Source organism: Nipponia nippon, unplaced genomic scaffold, assembly GCF_047370975.1.
Source record: "Nipponia nippon isolate SJK-2023a ecotype South Korea unplaced genomic scaffold, ASM4737097v1 scaffold_2, whole genome shotgun sequence".
Lineage (NCBI taxonomy): Eukaryota > Metazoa > Chordata > Aves > Pelecaniformes > Threskiornithidae > Nipponia > Nipponia nippon.
The window spans coordinates 32,796,781-32,812,954 of record NW_028262336.1 but is presented as its reverse complement, the minus strand read 5'-3'; the positions used below and the strand labels follow the sequence as shown (position 1 = coordinate 32,812,954).

The 16,174-nt window shown below is 42.7% G+C and overlaps 1 long non-coding RNA gene across 2 annotated transcripts; it reads right to left on the bottom strand.

The window, feature by feature from the left end:
- Nucleotides 1-8,348: 8,348 nt before the first annotated feature.
- Nucleotides 8,349-15,008, bottom strand: LOC148055728 (uncharacterized). 2 transcript variants are annotated; one of them, XR_015705002.1, is made up of 5 exons: nt 14,671-15,008; nt 13,687-13,919; nt 13,376-13,539; nt 12,578-12,742; nt 8,349-9,525 (listed from the first exon to the last, which is right to left on the bottom strand). It is a non-coding gene; the product is annotated as an uncharacterized LOC148055728 (long non-coding RNA). The 2 variants fall into 2 exon arrangements; XR_015705001.1 differs by having other exon boundaries at nt 13,376-13,919.
- Between the last annotated feature and the right edge of the window lie 1,166 nt (nt 15,009-16,174).

Genomic DNA, 16,174 nt, shown 5'->3' with positions numbered 1-16,174 from the left:
AGGGGATGAGTATATGGGGTGTAATTACCCTCCTGTTGAATGGGGAACTAGAATAACAAAGCCTCTGTGATACTGGAAGCCTAGGACACATTATTAAATTGCTGCAGATGCACTTGTTTTTCATTTTTTTCCTGGGCCATCCCAGTCTTTGAAACCCGTGAAACAACACAGAAATGATGCCCACAGAGCTCAGTCTGGGATCGTGTGTGATCTGCACCAGGTCCTCCAGGCGATTCCTGCCAGGCTTGCCCAGCTGAGCAGTGCCACCTTCAGCACAGGAAAAAAAGCCCACAAAAGCAGACTACTTTTGTGTTTACACCCTTGCATGGGGCTGAACCACTGCCCGGTGCAGTCAGTGGGCAGCTCACCTGTGAGCTGTGTGCATTTCAGACAAGTCTCAGGGTGCCCTGGATCAGAGACCTTTTTCTTCATGTGTGCATGCAAGACGTGTTGCCCTCCATCAGCTGGCCTATGCACACTCCTACAGAGCCTTTCTAGGAGAATCAAAACAGGCTTTTAAAGTATCTGCCCATTTCCACAGTAAAACTAGATTACATTATTGTACCTCCCATCAAAGTCCAGGGAGTATGTCCACAGAGCAGCATGATTTGGCCTTTAAACAGGAGCCCTCTTACTAAATTGAACAATGCTGCAAAGACAAAGTCTGTTGTGAAAAATTTATTTTACTTGGGTAACCATGGAAAAGGAGAGAGCAAAGCAGGAAGGAAAGGGTACCTACATTTGCAGCCAGCAAGATTGGTATCAGCCTTGGAAAAATATCTGAGTAGGGATCAGAGAAAAAATGACAAAGATTGTCCTTTGTGTGTGATCTGCAATAACAAAAGGGGGTGTAAATGCCTTCCAAAGTAAACAGCAAACCTTCTCTCTTCTTTCAAGACACAGAGCTGTGTGACCAGTGATGGCAGCAGCTTATGCCTGGGATGATGGTGAGGAGAGGGGCAGTGGGTGAAGCCATGCGGCTGCCAAGGCCCAGCTGTAGCCGCCTTGTTGACAGGGAGCTGCCCCAGAGCTGCCATGGCATGGGCAGGTCTGTGTCAGGGGACAGGGCAACAGGGAGCATGCTTTGGCCCATGAGATGCACCCGAAAGAGGAATATTTTTCAGTACAGCTCCGTTGCTGCCAGAGTTAGCAAACAACCAACCTCTCTGACCCAGAGAGATCCACACGCTTTCTGAAACCCTCTCCCATGCCCTGACCCCAAGCCCTCTCTGGGCGGGGGAGGCATCCCCCAGGTCCCCCCAGGTCCCCCAGTTCCCCAGGCACTGCCAGCTGCAGTTCAAGGCACTTTCTGTGTTGCCCACATCACTCTGACCAGCTGGGCTTGTTTATGTCAGCTGCTCTGACTTCACTCCCATCAGGGCAGTGATAGTGCTCTTCAGTAGCAGGCACAGCCTGCAGAGCAAATGACTTTTACTTAAACCAAATCCACTTCACAGAAAAGAAAAAACAGAAAACCTGATTCTAGCCCCTTCCTAAAGCTTGACCGTTCCCTGCTCCTGGGGAGGCCCATCCCATCGTCTTCCTTTGCAAAAGCAAACCTGTTGCTTGCTTGTGCTTACCCATCTTCTTACCTTCCACCAGAAAGGGTTTTTAGTTCCGTAATCACCTCTTGATCTCAAGCTCCACTGATATATAATTTTCAATGCACTGGAGACAAGACCTGTGAACCTAACGGCACTGCTTACTATCTTTTGATATAACCTTAAATCATCTTCTCCAGAAAACTGATTACTTCCCTGTTTATGTTTTCCACAGACTCCTTTAAATTAAAACATACAATACCTATTCCTGGACCCTGATACAGTTTATATGGTTTCTCTTAATAACCTTCATAAAGTCATTAAGTTTATTACCTAATAATGTCTAGATGAGAGTCATAAATATTATTTACATTAGATAGTTTTCCAGGTATGTGGAAGGTGATTCCACACCCCCAGCCTGTGTTCTGATAAGGTCAGATGGATTCCTTAACATACAGGAAGTTTACCAGAAACCCACTTTTTTTTAATCAAAGTAATATTCCTGTCAGCTCTGAGATATTTCTCCGTAATGTGTTGACTTTCAAGAATAGTGTACTTTGTTCCTTTGTTCCCGTTATGCTACAGTAAGCGAAGCTGTTCATGTTTTTCTTTCCTTTTGGATCGAAACGAGCCGCCTGAGAGCCAGCAGCCAGCCATCGCCTTGGAGAGTGCAGGGAGCCCTTGGGAGGATGGGGGTGACCAAGCATTGCAGTTCACACTGCACATCGGCAACCAGTGGTGCCTCCCTGTGCTGTGTGTCAGGACAAGTCCTGAAGTCACCCTCAGGTCACAGCTCACCTGCCAGGGTTTGTGCTGCAGAAACAAGCCCTTTGGTGCCTGGGGACACCCGAATGAGGGTCCCTCCCCCCCCCCCCCCTTGCCCCTACAGGGACCCCAACTGCCCTGGGTGCCTCCCCCGCACAGGCAGTGGCTGGGGGGAGGCAGAGCAGAGCCTGATGACAGTTCATCTGGTGGCGGGTCGCCTCGGGTTGCTGTCTTGAGTGTTACTGCTTTCATTTCTTTGGCTTTTGGTTGAAAGGAAGGCTTTGCAAATACGGCAGTCGCCTGGAAATCAGCGTCTAGGTTCAGTTTTGAGCTCTGCCACGGACTTCCTGAGATAGCGTGGGAAAGTCACTCCATCTCGCCGTGCCGCACAGTGTCTGTCTGTGAAGGGGGAAGGGAGAGATAATCTCTCATTTCTTCCTCCCTTTGTTCACCTTGTCATTTAAGACTGTAGCTTCTGAGGTTAATGGCTGTTTTTCATAGCATGTATGAGTATCCCGAGTTTGGCCAGCGCCTGTAGGTGTTACTCTAATATAGACAACAGATATTAATAAAAGTAGCCATGAAATTGCTGTCCCCAGATATGAACCAAAAAGAAGTTAAATAAATGGCATGCAGCTGAGGTTCCATGCCAGTGCAAACTTCGCTAGTTCTCTCAGTTATGTGGAGCTCCTATGGCAAGTCAATGTGGCAGGTTCTTGTAATGGCACTAGAAGTCTTCCAATATTGAGTTTTTCTGAAAACTTCATGTCCTAGAGTCAGGTGGTTACAGTTGAGTCTCAGCTTTCACTGAAAAACAAGTTTCTCTACTTCTAATGGTCCAGAGAAAAGCTTTCAAATATTAATCCTGGAGGAAAGAGAGAGGTGGAGAATGAGAGAGAAATAGGAGGTGGGGAAAAGGAGAGAGAGACAGAGAGGAAGAGAGAAAGAAAGAGGGAAAGAGATAAATGGAAAGAAAGAAGGAAAGAAGGAAAGAAGGAAAGAAGGAAAGAAGGAAAGAAGGAAAGAAAGAAAGAAAGAAAGAAAGAGGAAGAAAGAAAAAGAAAGAAAAAAGAAAAAGAGAAAAAGAAAGAAAGAAGGAAAGAAAAAAGAAATAAAGAAAGAAAAAGAAAGAAAGAAAGAATGAAGGAAAGAAGGAAAGAAAGAACCCATATTTTCTTGTTTTTTAAGGTCTCATGATGTTTATGCCAGTCTTAAGATCTCTAGTGGCCTGATTCATGGTTTCTGAATGGATATCTTTGGCAGCACAGGAATCTCATTTAAGACTTTAAACAATTATGTTCTCAGAGTCTCCAAATAAAATGCTTGTGCTTTAACAACAGTGGAAAAGTGAAAGGTTTGGCTTCTTTTCCTTTTGGATCAGCAATGGAATGAATGGAAAACTGGTGCTGTGTGCTGCACTGATAAAAGAGCAAACAGATTTGCTTCTACTGATGCTGGAGCATATCAGCTAGGAGGACCTGATGCATATTTCACTGACTCTGCTGGTCTGTAGACAGGTTGTCTTGTTCCTGCCAAAAGGTGTGTTTCTTCTATAAGAGAGATGCCACCTCCGTTGTTTTGAAGACCTCATATTCTTTTTGAGAGTGTTGTTGGATGTAGCGTTATAAGATGTTGCGGAAGGAGGTCTCCCAGAAGTGAATTAAAAACTCTAATGATAAGCATCCTCTATTAAGTCCTACTACTGCAGAATCAAGTTCAAAGAGTAAGCAGCAATGCATATTTATGGTACAAATCTTCCAGCTGTCACAAGTCCCTTAGCCCAATCCCAGTGCCCTGGCCAGTGCAGCAAGCCTGCTCACCTCCATAAGCCATAGCAGTGGAAGTGCACTCCCCCCCAGCTAGATTAGGACAAAGTCCAGTCCTAGGCACAGTCTAGGTATCTCATGGAGGCTAGAAGTCACAATATCTTTTGAATATCCAGGGCTTTGATCCCCACAGGCAAACCTGCTTCAGTGGATACTGTTCAGCATAAGAATTAGAAAATCATAAGGCTTGCATAGCCTGGTTTTAGGACTTGACTGCAAGCTCTTCTGGTAATACCATGGCAATCAGTGGATGCTGAGGGGATACTCTGTGTCCTGCTCTGCTTCATGTGTGCCTCAAATCCAACAATAGCAGCTGTTTTGGTAAGAATCCTCATCAGATGAATCTACAAGTTTTCCACTCCTCAATTATGAACATGAACTCTAGTCCTGGGTCAGCTTTGAGCCACAAACCAAATCTAAACTTAATCTGGATGCAGCCCCAGCCCCTTCCTCTGTTCAAAACATGCAGGAATTCCAAAGGCAAATTTTGGAATTTTCCATGGTTTGTGATAGTCTCTGTGGAGCAGCGTGTGGGCAAAGCAAGCACGTAACATGGCTGTTGAGGGCCAGATGAGTGGAAGCAGTTGTTTGCTTTGTGGGTAATACCTTGGAAGCCAATGAGGCTGCTCTCTAGGGAAAATATGGGAAATCAATGGCAGAATCTGGCTCTGCGTCTGTAACCTTCTGTAACTACAGGGTTCAGCAAATGTGCGAGAGGCAGAGAGCACTAGGGGGGCTGCTGGTAGCCCACTGCAGACCTGTTTTCTCCAGGTTTGAAACCTTAGGGAGGAAAAAAGAAAGAGAGAGTTAGCAATTTCTGTCTGAGATTCCCATCCTTTGGATTGTCCGCCTCTAGGAGAATTTGCTGTGTGAATATCTGCCAAAGTGAAGCAAACTATTCAAAGTGGATAAAAACTCTGTCCTGTTCAGAGGGCTTACACAAAAGTCTTACCCAGCCACTGAAGCTCAGCAAGTCCCCATACTTGAGCCCTACTAGGTGTGCTGAGTGACTGGTTGGGTGGGCACAAGGCTGCCTCACTGGCCAGGAATGCCTGTTACCCCATGAATTCTCAGCTGTTTGTAACCTAAATGCCACTTAGAGTGTTTTTTCCCAAACATATTTTGCAAAACTGTCAAACTTCACACATGCAAGTGTGTACGAAACTCAGTGGTGGAGTTGGTTCGGGAAGCACTGGGTGAGTTTGCCTAGCAACTGTTTCAGACATATATTCCAGTTAGACAGCACTAATGTTCGAATTCCTTGGCTGCTTTCTGGAGTCCCAGGTCTTTACCTTGGCTTCAGATCTGGATCAGACCAGAACTGCCTGGGAGTGATTTTCCTTTATCAGCTACTTTACAGATAATTTACTAGCAGTCCAAGCTGCATATTTACTTTGAAGAGCAGAAACTTCATCTTTCAGATAAGATTACTCTCCTACGAGTAAATATTGGGCAGAACACAAGGAAGGGATGAAAACTGCAGACAAAATGAAAAGGAAATGGCTGATCAGGCTATTAGATAGTTAGTTCAGGTTGAAGTACCTTCAGAATTGGCCAGAAAGGAGATTAGAGGGGAAAATAGTTCATGGCTTTGTAAGACCAAGTGCAACACTCTACATTGGCTTGTGATCCTTGCAATGTATTCATCTGGCAAGCTCCGTAGATTTAGATACTGAGAGGTAATTCAGAAAGAGTCTGAAGAGCAGGTATAAATACTATTCAGCTAAATGTGGCTGTTCACTGTAGCATCCGAAGTCTGTTGCATGCTAGACCAAACTCTTGAATAGAAAAATTAAAGCCCTGTCTAAAAGCCTTTTCTCTGTGGAGGGCATGCTGCACTGCAGGGTAGCAGGTGCCAGGCTTGCCCACCGTTCCCATGAGGGAGCTTTCGGAGGAGTGAATGTTTGTAACAAGCTCTTTTGGAGCAAACTCCGTGGGAAGCATGCCAGGGTGGGGAACCTGGGAGAGAGACAAAACGATGACGAGCTGCATCAGCTGCAAACCTGGGTGCTGCGTTTCCATGTGGTGCTTGGCTACCCTGGTGACAGACACGTTATAAATACCTCAAGACAGACCCATTTTGGAGGGGTGCCTGCAGCTGTGGGGAAGCTGCAGATTAGAAATTCCAACTGACTTGTCACAGGCACGAAAAATATTTCCCAATGCTGCTCTGTGCTTGAGGGGCTTTTCTTAAGCAGATGAGACTTCACTAGTCTCATCAAACTGCTGTTAGAAAGGCTTGTGAGAGCTACATTCAGCCTGAAAACTGATTAGTGCTGTTGTCAAAGCCAGTGTGATGTAATGTTTGCCCTTGGAGCAACATAATAAGACTACTGGAGAACTGGTTGTGGTTGAAGAGGCAAAGGCTCGAGCTGGCTCTTTAATGCTATCACTGGGTGGTGAAATGGAGGGGCTAGTAGCAAGAGCCCACATGTGCACCTAGCCACCAGGTCACACAGGCCAAAATGTGCTTGTAGGCCTTACATCACCCATGCGACATCAGCCAGCAGAAGACTGCAGGCAGGAATATTTCACTACTCCTATCCCAACCTATATTCAGGGAGACTAGGTGTCCACCTTCAGTAGCATGCTTTAAATTACATTTGACATTCAGTACAATATCCAAACCATCCCCACCCACTTGTTCCTGTGCTTTGCGCTCCTGAAGAAGCAACCGTCACACAAAACCTACCTCATGGTGCGTTGTCCACATAGGTGCCTACCTCACGGGTGACAGAAATGTTGACAGCACAGTTCACCGCATAGGTGAAAAGTGAGACAGGTTTTATCCTGAATTATGAAACCCTCAGATCTAAAACCTTTCCAGGATAGACTGATATTACTGCAAATGCAATAGGCTGAAAGCATTTTCATTTTTGAAAGATAAGCATTTATCACTGACATTCCAGCGAGCTCAGTTCCAGGCAGTACAATACTCAGGATACAGTCGAGGCCTTGCTCCTGTGCAAACAACGGGAAGCAGAGGAAACGATGCAAAGCCATGCTGGAGCGTGCACCTTCCCCTTCATGAAGACATGACTGAGAAATTGCCAGGCTGAATCATTTCTTTCTGATAAACGACTCTGTATTAATTAAACCTAATCACTCTAGCATAGCTCCTTATATGGCTCTTAAATTGTTACCAGCTTACTGATGATCATGTTTACGAAAAGTAATAGGGCTACCTTTTTATTGACGTTATCAGAGATTTCCACCCATCACTGAGTTGTTCCTTCCTCCACCACAGATCCTTTAGGTGTGCCAAATGCCAGATTAACTATTTATGGGGCTGCTGTCTGCCTGAAGGGGAAGAAATCTCCAAACCTGAAGAAGAGGCAGGTGCAATAAGCATTTTTAATAGGGTTTTTCCTCCTCCTTGGTCACTGGTGGTGCTTATAAGGACAAATGAACAGACAAGCATGAAATGGTGCAATATTCCTTTGCTTTCCAGTAAGTGCCATTTTTCTGCACTACCACAAAATTCCTCCTGCCCAGACTGATATTAACATAAGGCTTGTAAGTGCTCTTGGGGCCCTGATTACATTCACTGCCTCCCCTTGCCAACATGTAATGTATATTTTTTTCATATGTTTTATGTGTTCATAAAAAGCTATACCTCTCTTGACATCTGTTATCTGGATTAAGGCTATTCATTCAGCCAGCCAAACAGGGATGGAAATCTGTGGAGCATTTCATTTGCCACAATCCACAGATGATGGTCATTTGTCAGGTTGCTAATATGAACAAATCCAATAAAACAAGCAGTCAGCCTATGGACTTAAATAAAACAACAGAAAGGGGAAGAAATACCAGGCCCTCCTCCATAATGCTCTCCTATTTATTATTTTTGTCTGTGTGGTCTTGTGATCATAAATGTTGCCATTACAGTCTACATTACTTTCTTGCATGAATCACTGATCAAGGGATTTATCACCAAGACCTTCTAGTAAAGAGAAGACAAAATGCAATGCTTTGAAGGTCTCCTCTGAATTCAAACACCTGAACTGAAAATGGCCAGTATTGAGCCAGCTCAGAATTACTGCTACATTTACTAGAGCTAGTAACGTCCAGACTTATTTCTGCTCTGCTCTTTTACAAGTCATGTGATTTCATTTCTCCTCTATCAACACTCTAGTAAATGAAAACCAGACTCATAATCATACAATCAATTTTATTACATTGCCACTGTGTGAAAAGGAAGGTTTCAAAGATTAACCAGCATTTTAGATAAGGAGAGTGAGCAAACCGTGACTGCTTCAACAACAACAACAACTACAAAGAGGGAGCATTTAAATAAATGATTGCGGAAAAGAACTATTTCATAGAGTCAAAATGTAACTGGGTGCATAACATGGCCGATATGCTGATGGCCGTGAAAATTTAATTACCTTCCAAGCCACAGTATGAATTATGCAGCCTCTGATCGCTGCAGAACAAAGTTTATAGGCCAGATTCACTGTTGGCACAAGCAAACAGCGTTACATTGGCTTCCATGGAATTGTCATCATTTGTTCCAGCGGTGAGCTTGGCTCGCCATCCCTGCAGCGCAGATCCAGAGTCCTTTGAAGTCAATGGAAAGGGCCCATTACTTCAAGAGACTTCGGATCGTGTCTGGTGTACCATGTGTTTTACCAGCAACTGAATTAGTGATACTGCAGATCACCATGTACATACATATTCGGTGGCATGACACGTACTGACCTGGGAGTGGGACAGGAAATGCATCCCTAGCAGCAAATACTCTATTTCTGTAACCCAAGCCCGCATTTGGAGCTGATCCCTTCACATTTAGAATATTTCCACGTAGTGCCCAGCCCCTCAGTTTGTTTGCAGTTTAATTCCTTCTAACGTGTTATTCCATCACCCCCTCAAATCGCTCAGTAACTGCCTGAAAATTGAAGCTATTTTAGATGAAGCTTCTTTGGAAAAGATGTGGTTATAAGCTAACATATTCTTGCCCTGCACCAGCTGTCTGTTCTCTAAACCTAACTGTGAACATAATTTTCCCAAGAAAGTTCTCTGGCAGAAGTTAGGTAGGAGAAGGATGACAGAGAGCAAGATCATGCATTTTAACCACCAGCTAGTAGCATTTAGTTGCAGAGCTTGCTCTTGTCAAATACTGTCCAAGCTGGGTAGAAAAGGTACATGTGAGCAATGCAGTGACTCCAGTCATCACATGACTAAAGAAATGCGGAGAAAGTCCAATGAAACACGAAGCTCTTCATAGGCTCTTCTTCCCAATGACTTGATGGGGTGCCTCAGATGGCATCTCTGGACAGGTTCAGGATGCATCACCTGTGTCGCTCTCAGTCAGACCTGTGTCCTGTCCATCCTGGGCCTGGAGATCAAGCCACAGGTCTCAGCAGCGGCGATCCACCTTTCTTTTTGACAGGCTGAGGGAGTAAATGGATTTTTACTTGTCCATATCAGCACAAGAAATGTTTGTGAGAGAAGGAGGCCAAGGAGAGAGGGAGACTGAGCAGACATATAGAAAAATAACCAGAGAGGCTGTTCTAACGGGCTGGAATGGCAGCATGGGCTGACCAAGAGAACTGAGGAGGAGAACAAAAATTGTGCCAGTAACAGTGATGTTTATCTCTATGGACAAACGTCAGTGTGAATTTTAACTATTTTCTGGATGATAGGAGGATGAGATAGAAAATCTGACATATATCACTTCTCAGGCGGCATCAAATGTATTAAAAATGTTTACATGCCTAATGTGACCTAATTGCAACCTCACTGAAGTAAAACTCAGGTCTCCAGCTTTGACACCTGGTATTGACACCACCAGCTTTGACCTGGTGGGTTACCCTTGCTGTTTTGCTATTCTGTGCCAGTTTCCCAGCTATGAAGAGGAATGACAGTAAATAATGTTGACTGCTTTAATAAAGAACCTCCTACTCTAAAGAGAAGCAAAAGCAAAATAGGCAGGGTGACTATTAGTTAGCAGCTGTATTCAGGTAATGGGATGGTGATATCAGATTGCAGGTTTAAAATAGACACGTTCAGAATATGAAAGTCCACAGACGAACTTGTGAAATACCAGTTCAGTCACTGACCATGGATTATCACTGAAGTCTAAGTGCAAATTCCAGCTAAAAAGCCAAATTTATGGTTGTAAAATATAATGTTTAAACAAACCTGTATCTGACATCAACTGATCATCACGAAACAGAATTAGAGCTGGCTACAATTCTTCTGGGTTAGCATGAAACTACTGGAAGTTTAAAGCTTTTTCATGTTTTGTCACAATCTCGATAATGGGCTTATTATGGGGGTTGTAAAATTTCATTACAGCACATTCATTTCTTGAACAAAATGAGGCTCATTTTTCCAGTGGAAATAGCCTGGTCTTGACGATGCTGCTCTCTGCGCCAGAGAAAAGGTTCAGCTGGCTTCTTGGATCAGCTTTACAGCCTCTTTGCAACGCCAGGCTGCTGCAGAAAGGGGAACTGCGGAGCCAAGAATTTGGCCTCTGGATTTCAGTGACATTAACACCCAGAAAGAATTCCTGGGAAGGACCACTTCCATGAGCAAAACTGGAGCCATTCCTCTCAGTCTGGGGCTTGTCTGCACATGTGAATAAATGCATCTGGAATAAGAGAAGCTGTAAATTTTAAGTGGGAGAGTGGTAAAATGGAGTAAGTCATGTGGCAATGTGATTATTTCTTTTTTATTTCTGATGGAATTAGTCATGAAAGTCAGTGAAGTTGATGCAGGGAAAGACACCCGCATTCCAGTCTCACAGCGTCCACGTGTACTATCACACCGAACTGAGTTACTTGGAGTTGTTAAATGGTTGTGCTGGAAACTCCATGTGCAGACAAGCTCTCATTTTTCTGTAGAACTGGGGAACTGCAGAAGTCTATCAGGGAATAAATTCAGCTTGCTTATTTCCTCTCAGAACTAAAGATTTGCTCAGGTTTGTGAGGTTAGTATAAATAAAATTGCCAGGATAAAGCAATCAGTGTTTCATTAATAGATATTTCACAGCTGAGTAAACTTTTTTCAACATATCAGCTGGAAGTCTCAACCATTTCTGGTTTTCAAAACATAGGTTTTGAGTGTCTGTTCTAGCTTTCACGCACTTTGGTTGAAGGAGAAAAGATCAGCTCTCATATTCACCCAGATATAAGTCAAAATATGGTTTTAGGGCAATTTTCTATGAAAAAAACCCAACTTGCCTTATACTTAGGTGCAACTTATTTGAAGAGGAAAGCAAGTCTCAGTTCTGAGGTGCTACACACTTAGAGAAGGTATTTATCTGTTCCTCTTTTTCTTGCGTGTCTTTTGGTAAGCATTTTCCCTATCTTTTCCCAGCCATAAACTGTCATAATACGCACCCAAGTCTGCAGTTTTAGAGATGCTTCATGTTCATGCAGAACTTGTAGAGATGGCATTTTTTATTCACTGCTGTTTCAGGGCACTTGGTGTACAGAACAGATCCTCTCAAAATGAATTCATGGAAGAGAGCAGAGGAGAGAGGGAGGAAGAAACATGGGGATCTCATTGGGAATTACTCTTAACCTCCATTCTGACCTTCCTCAGATGCCTGATGGTACTGCACTGAGACTGAAGTGAGTGATTCTGTCACACGAATATCAGTTGGACATGCTTTGGGAAATGAACATTGCGAGACCTTTGTTTCTCACAGGAAAGCAGTTGTATGTCTGCAGCTTTACAATGAAAAACTATCCTGACTTACAACAAGCATCTTTCATAGGTTACTATGGTATATACTATTCTTTCCAAACTTTGTCTACCATCAGGGTGGCATTTACAATACTTTTTTCTGAAAATAACAATCTGTTTTTTTCCGATAACTAACAAGATTGGCCATTTAGCATGAATCACCTAATTCATTCCAGATCTTGGACTTTGATGTTTATTTTGAGATATTTCTTATTTTGGAGCACAGCAAAGGCTACATTTCACAGACCATTTTACCAATTGCATTGGGTAAAGAATGAATTACAATTCCCTAACTTGAAAATTGTTGTTTAACCGCAGCTGTTAAGTGAAATCTTACTCTGCTTATGACTCAAGTATATATCTTTCCTGCAAAGGAAAAATAAATAAATTATGATCCTAACAAGCATTAGATAATTAGATGCTTAATATGAGCAGTAGAAGGGAAAAGACGTTGAAATAGGTCTATGGAAGGTGAACAATTTGTGCTGCAAAAGCCATTAATGAGTACTGGAGCCATCTGACCTCTGTTAAGTCTTTTCCTCAGCCCTTTTTAATGTATAGCAACTCAGACTCACTGCATTTTAGTTTGAGGCCAGCATGTTCCCAAGAGAGAGTAGATATACAGTGAGGATGGCTGAAGACAGCTTTATGTTGCTGCCCCCATCGGACGCTTTTGCTCTGCATGAAAGTCAGCAAGAACAGTACACACACCTTGCTCCTCCACAGTGCAGGATCTTAGCACCAACTTACCTCCATGAGCTGGTTTTGGTTTCATCAGAGCCTGCCACACATTTGAATCTCAGCTGGAGCCTCAGCAGTGCCAGGCAATGCTCTATTCTTCTGTTGGTCCTGAGGATGCTGATCTTGGGCAAAGGAGAGGAGCAGGCAGGTAGAGCAGTACAGTCTTTGTCCACTCTGAAAGATTCATGGCAATGTGTCTGTCAGAGTCATAAATCCTATGTCCTTAAACACTTTCCTCCTCTCAGTATCACTAATGTCATCATGTCATATTTTGTCTGGATAAACATTTACAGGGGATAGTAAAGAAGGAATGAATTTAACAGTCATGCGATACGGTGAGGTGAACAGTGACCATTGTGGAATTTATTGTTCAGAGGAGACACAAAGAGCATATGTATGTTGTGTTACTTGTGGAATTATGTTGTTTTGCTGTGTGTACTATGTGCTAACACAGGACAGGGCAGCTCTGAACAGTCTCTGCTGAGGGAATATATGACATCCTGGAAATGCTCCAAAAGCTTTTTCAAGCCATTTAGGTACAGGATGTTCAACCAGTACCTATTGCATTAAAAGGGCTCTGTTCTGGTAATCTAATATTTGCAGAGAGTATCTGCTGAAGGCTGAGCAGGCAAGTCAGGGTAACATTCCTTTATTCATGTAATCCCATCAACATGAGGGTGACCAGGATATGACTGTTTTGCAGCCAAATGGTATATTAGCAATGAATAAGCAAGAGCTAGAGCATACGCTATGCTTTTTTAAGTTTCTCTCCATCATGGATTTGATAAAGTCATCACAGAGTCTTACCTGTTCTCTTTCAATATCAGGCTGTCATCAGGCTAACACTGAGCAAACACATTCAGAAATCATCAGGAACATTTGTTCAAATACAGAACTTGTATTCACTTTTCCCAGTCCTTTGAGTCATCTCACCAAATCTGAGAGAGTTTTTTTTTTTTTAACCTGGCATCCTATGGAAATGGCAAATGTTCAGTCATATGGATGAGTGTAAGTATGCATGATTGTTGGTTTTTTCTTTTTTTTTTTTCTCTCTGTTTTTCCATTCTGCATCCCTTCCCTCAGTATCTTTTAGACCTAATGGCTATTTGCCCTCCTACCTCTACTCAGAAAATTAGAGAACCACATTGTTCTGGAGACCACTATGCTCCTCTGTCAAATTCTTGGCTTTCCACAAACATTGTCATCAGTTTGGAAGATGAAGTGAAACATTTGTGAAGGATGGTGGATCTGACTCTGGCACAGTCAGCCTGCAGTCTCTGGGGGTTCATTTCTTCCCATCCTAAGTCATTGCAAGGAAGCAACAGAAGTGAAATTATACTTCTTCAATCATCTACCTCCACAGAGAAGGAAAAAAAAAAAAAAAAAAAAAGAACGATGAAGTATTGAAGCCGAAGCCAAAGCAAATAGTTCAGAAACAGTCCATGAACTGAAATAAGCTCCCACTCAGCTGTGTGCTGTACAAGTCCAAATAATTAAAATTACTCTAAAAATGTTCTGCTCACTGATAACTCATGAATAAAAGAAAGATAAATATGCCATATTCCTCAGTAAATTTAAAAAAGTAAATTTTAATTTACCATGACTATTTTCTTCTGAATGATCTAGTGACTAGAATGGAGGATTTACTTGACGGATATACTCAGGCACTTATTGCACAAAGGGACATGGGGCTCCACCGCTTTCTTTAGTCCCTGAAATTTTAGATTCAGATTAAATTTAAATTTATTCATAAAGTTAGTACATTTTAGAGACTAGTATGATCATCCAACTTGGTGGTTCCCAAAGCATTATCTTCCATTTGTGCGGCAGGGAAAGGAGTGAGAAGGTGTGGCTGCTGCCTGCTGTGTAGCAAGCTGACCTGCTGGAGCTGTGGATGCTCTGCCCTGACACCCTTGGGACAAGCAGTCAGCAGACAAGAAGGCTCTCACACCGTCAATCACCATGTGTACTGGACAGTCCTTATTCATGGGTAAGGCAGCTTTCGGATGGCCATGGAAGTTTTGCTTACTGGTTCTCCATCCTGTCAGTCCTCAGCCGAGGTAAATCACCATAGGTGTGTTTACACAACCAGAAGAGCTTACCACAAGCAGTGAGAGGTTTTGGTTTGCTGGTGATTCATAACAGATCCACATGTCATGACATTTTTCCACTGCAGTTCAGTATTCTGTAGCTAAGCATGCTGCTCCAAGGCTACTTCTGCACTTCTTAACTTGCAGGTAGAGCAATGCAAGTTATGCTTGCATGATAGCAGGAAGGAAAAGTACAGCTTGTTGGAGAGTAAGACTGTGTTCTGGAGCTGGAATGAATGAGTAGCAGTGTATTATATATTATACTAATGTATGTATATAATACTACTGTACAGTCTGTCACTACCTGATGAAGGTTTGCTTTGACTTTGCCAAAGATTTTTAGTGTTTTCCTTTCCTTTCCTTTCCTTTCCTTTCCTTTCCTTTCCTTTCCTTTCCTTTCCTTTCCTTTCCTTTCCTTTCCTTTCCTTTCCTTTCCTTTCCTTTCCTTTCCTTTCCTTTCCTTTCCTTTCCTTTCCTTTCCTTTCCTTTCCTTTCCTTTCCTTTCCTTTCCTTTCCTTTCCTTTCCTTTCCTTTCCTTTCCTTTCCTTTCCTTTCCTTTCCTTTCCTTTCCTTTCCTTTCCTTTCCTTTCCTTTCCTTTCCTTTCCTTTCCTTTCCTTTCCTTTCCTTTCCTTTCCTTTCCTTTCCTTTCCTTTCCTTTCCTTTCCTTTCCTTTCCTTTCCTTTTCCTTTTCCTTTCCTTTCCTTTCCTTTCCTTTCCTTTCCTTTTCCTTTCCTTTCCTTTCCTTTCCTTTCCTTTCCTTTCCTTTCCTTTCCTTTCCTTTCCTTTCCTTTCCTTTCCTTTCCTTTCCTTTCCTTTCCTTTCCTTTCCTTTCCTTTCCTTTCCTTTCCTTTCCTTTCCTTTCCTTTCCTTTCCTTTCCTTTCCTTTCCTTTCCTTTCCTTTCCTTTCCTTTCCTTTCCTTTCCTTTCCTTTCCTTTCCTTTCCTTTCCTTTCCTTTCCTTTCCTTTCCTTTCCTTTCCTCTTTTCTTTTCTTTTCTTTTCTTTTCTTTTCTTTTCTTTTCTTTTCTTTTCTTTTCTTTTCTTTTCTTTTCTTTTCTTTTCTTTTCTTTTCTTTTCTTTTCTTTTCTTTTCTTTTCTTTAAGATTTATAGGATTGAAAATTCAGAGAAAATAATTTCTGTGATGCTTTTTTTCTTTCCAAGGCTTTTGCTTATAATGTTTTTTCTTCAGGATAATTTAATGACTGGAATGGCCTAGTGAACACAGTGAGTGAACCTTGGGACTGGTATACATAGAGACTTCTTGAGTATCTATGTGCTTCCTTAGCTCCGAAAGTGAAGATCCTAAAAAATTACTGCTCAGCAGCTGTCATAGCCTGGAGCAGTCTGATCTCTAGGCTCCTAAATGGCTGCCACAAAAGTCCCCACACAAGTACATTGCTGCAGCTGGGTACCCACAAGACTTCCTAGATCTCACACTCAAAAAATATGTAGGCCCACTGGGACTTGGGACGTGTGTACCCTACAGGGCTCAATGCACTAGGATTTCTTAAGATAC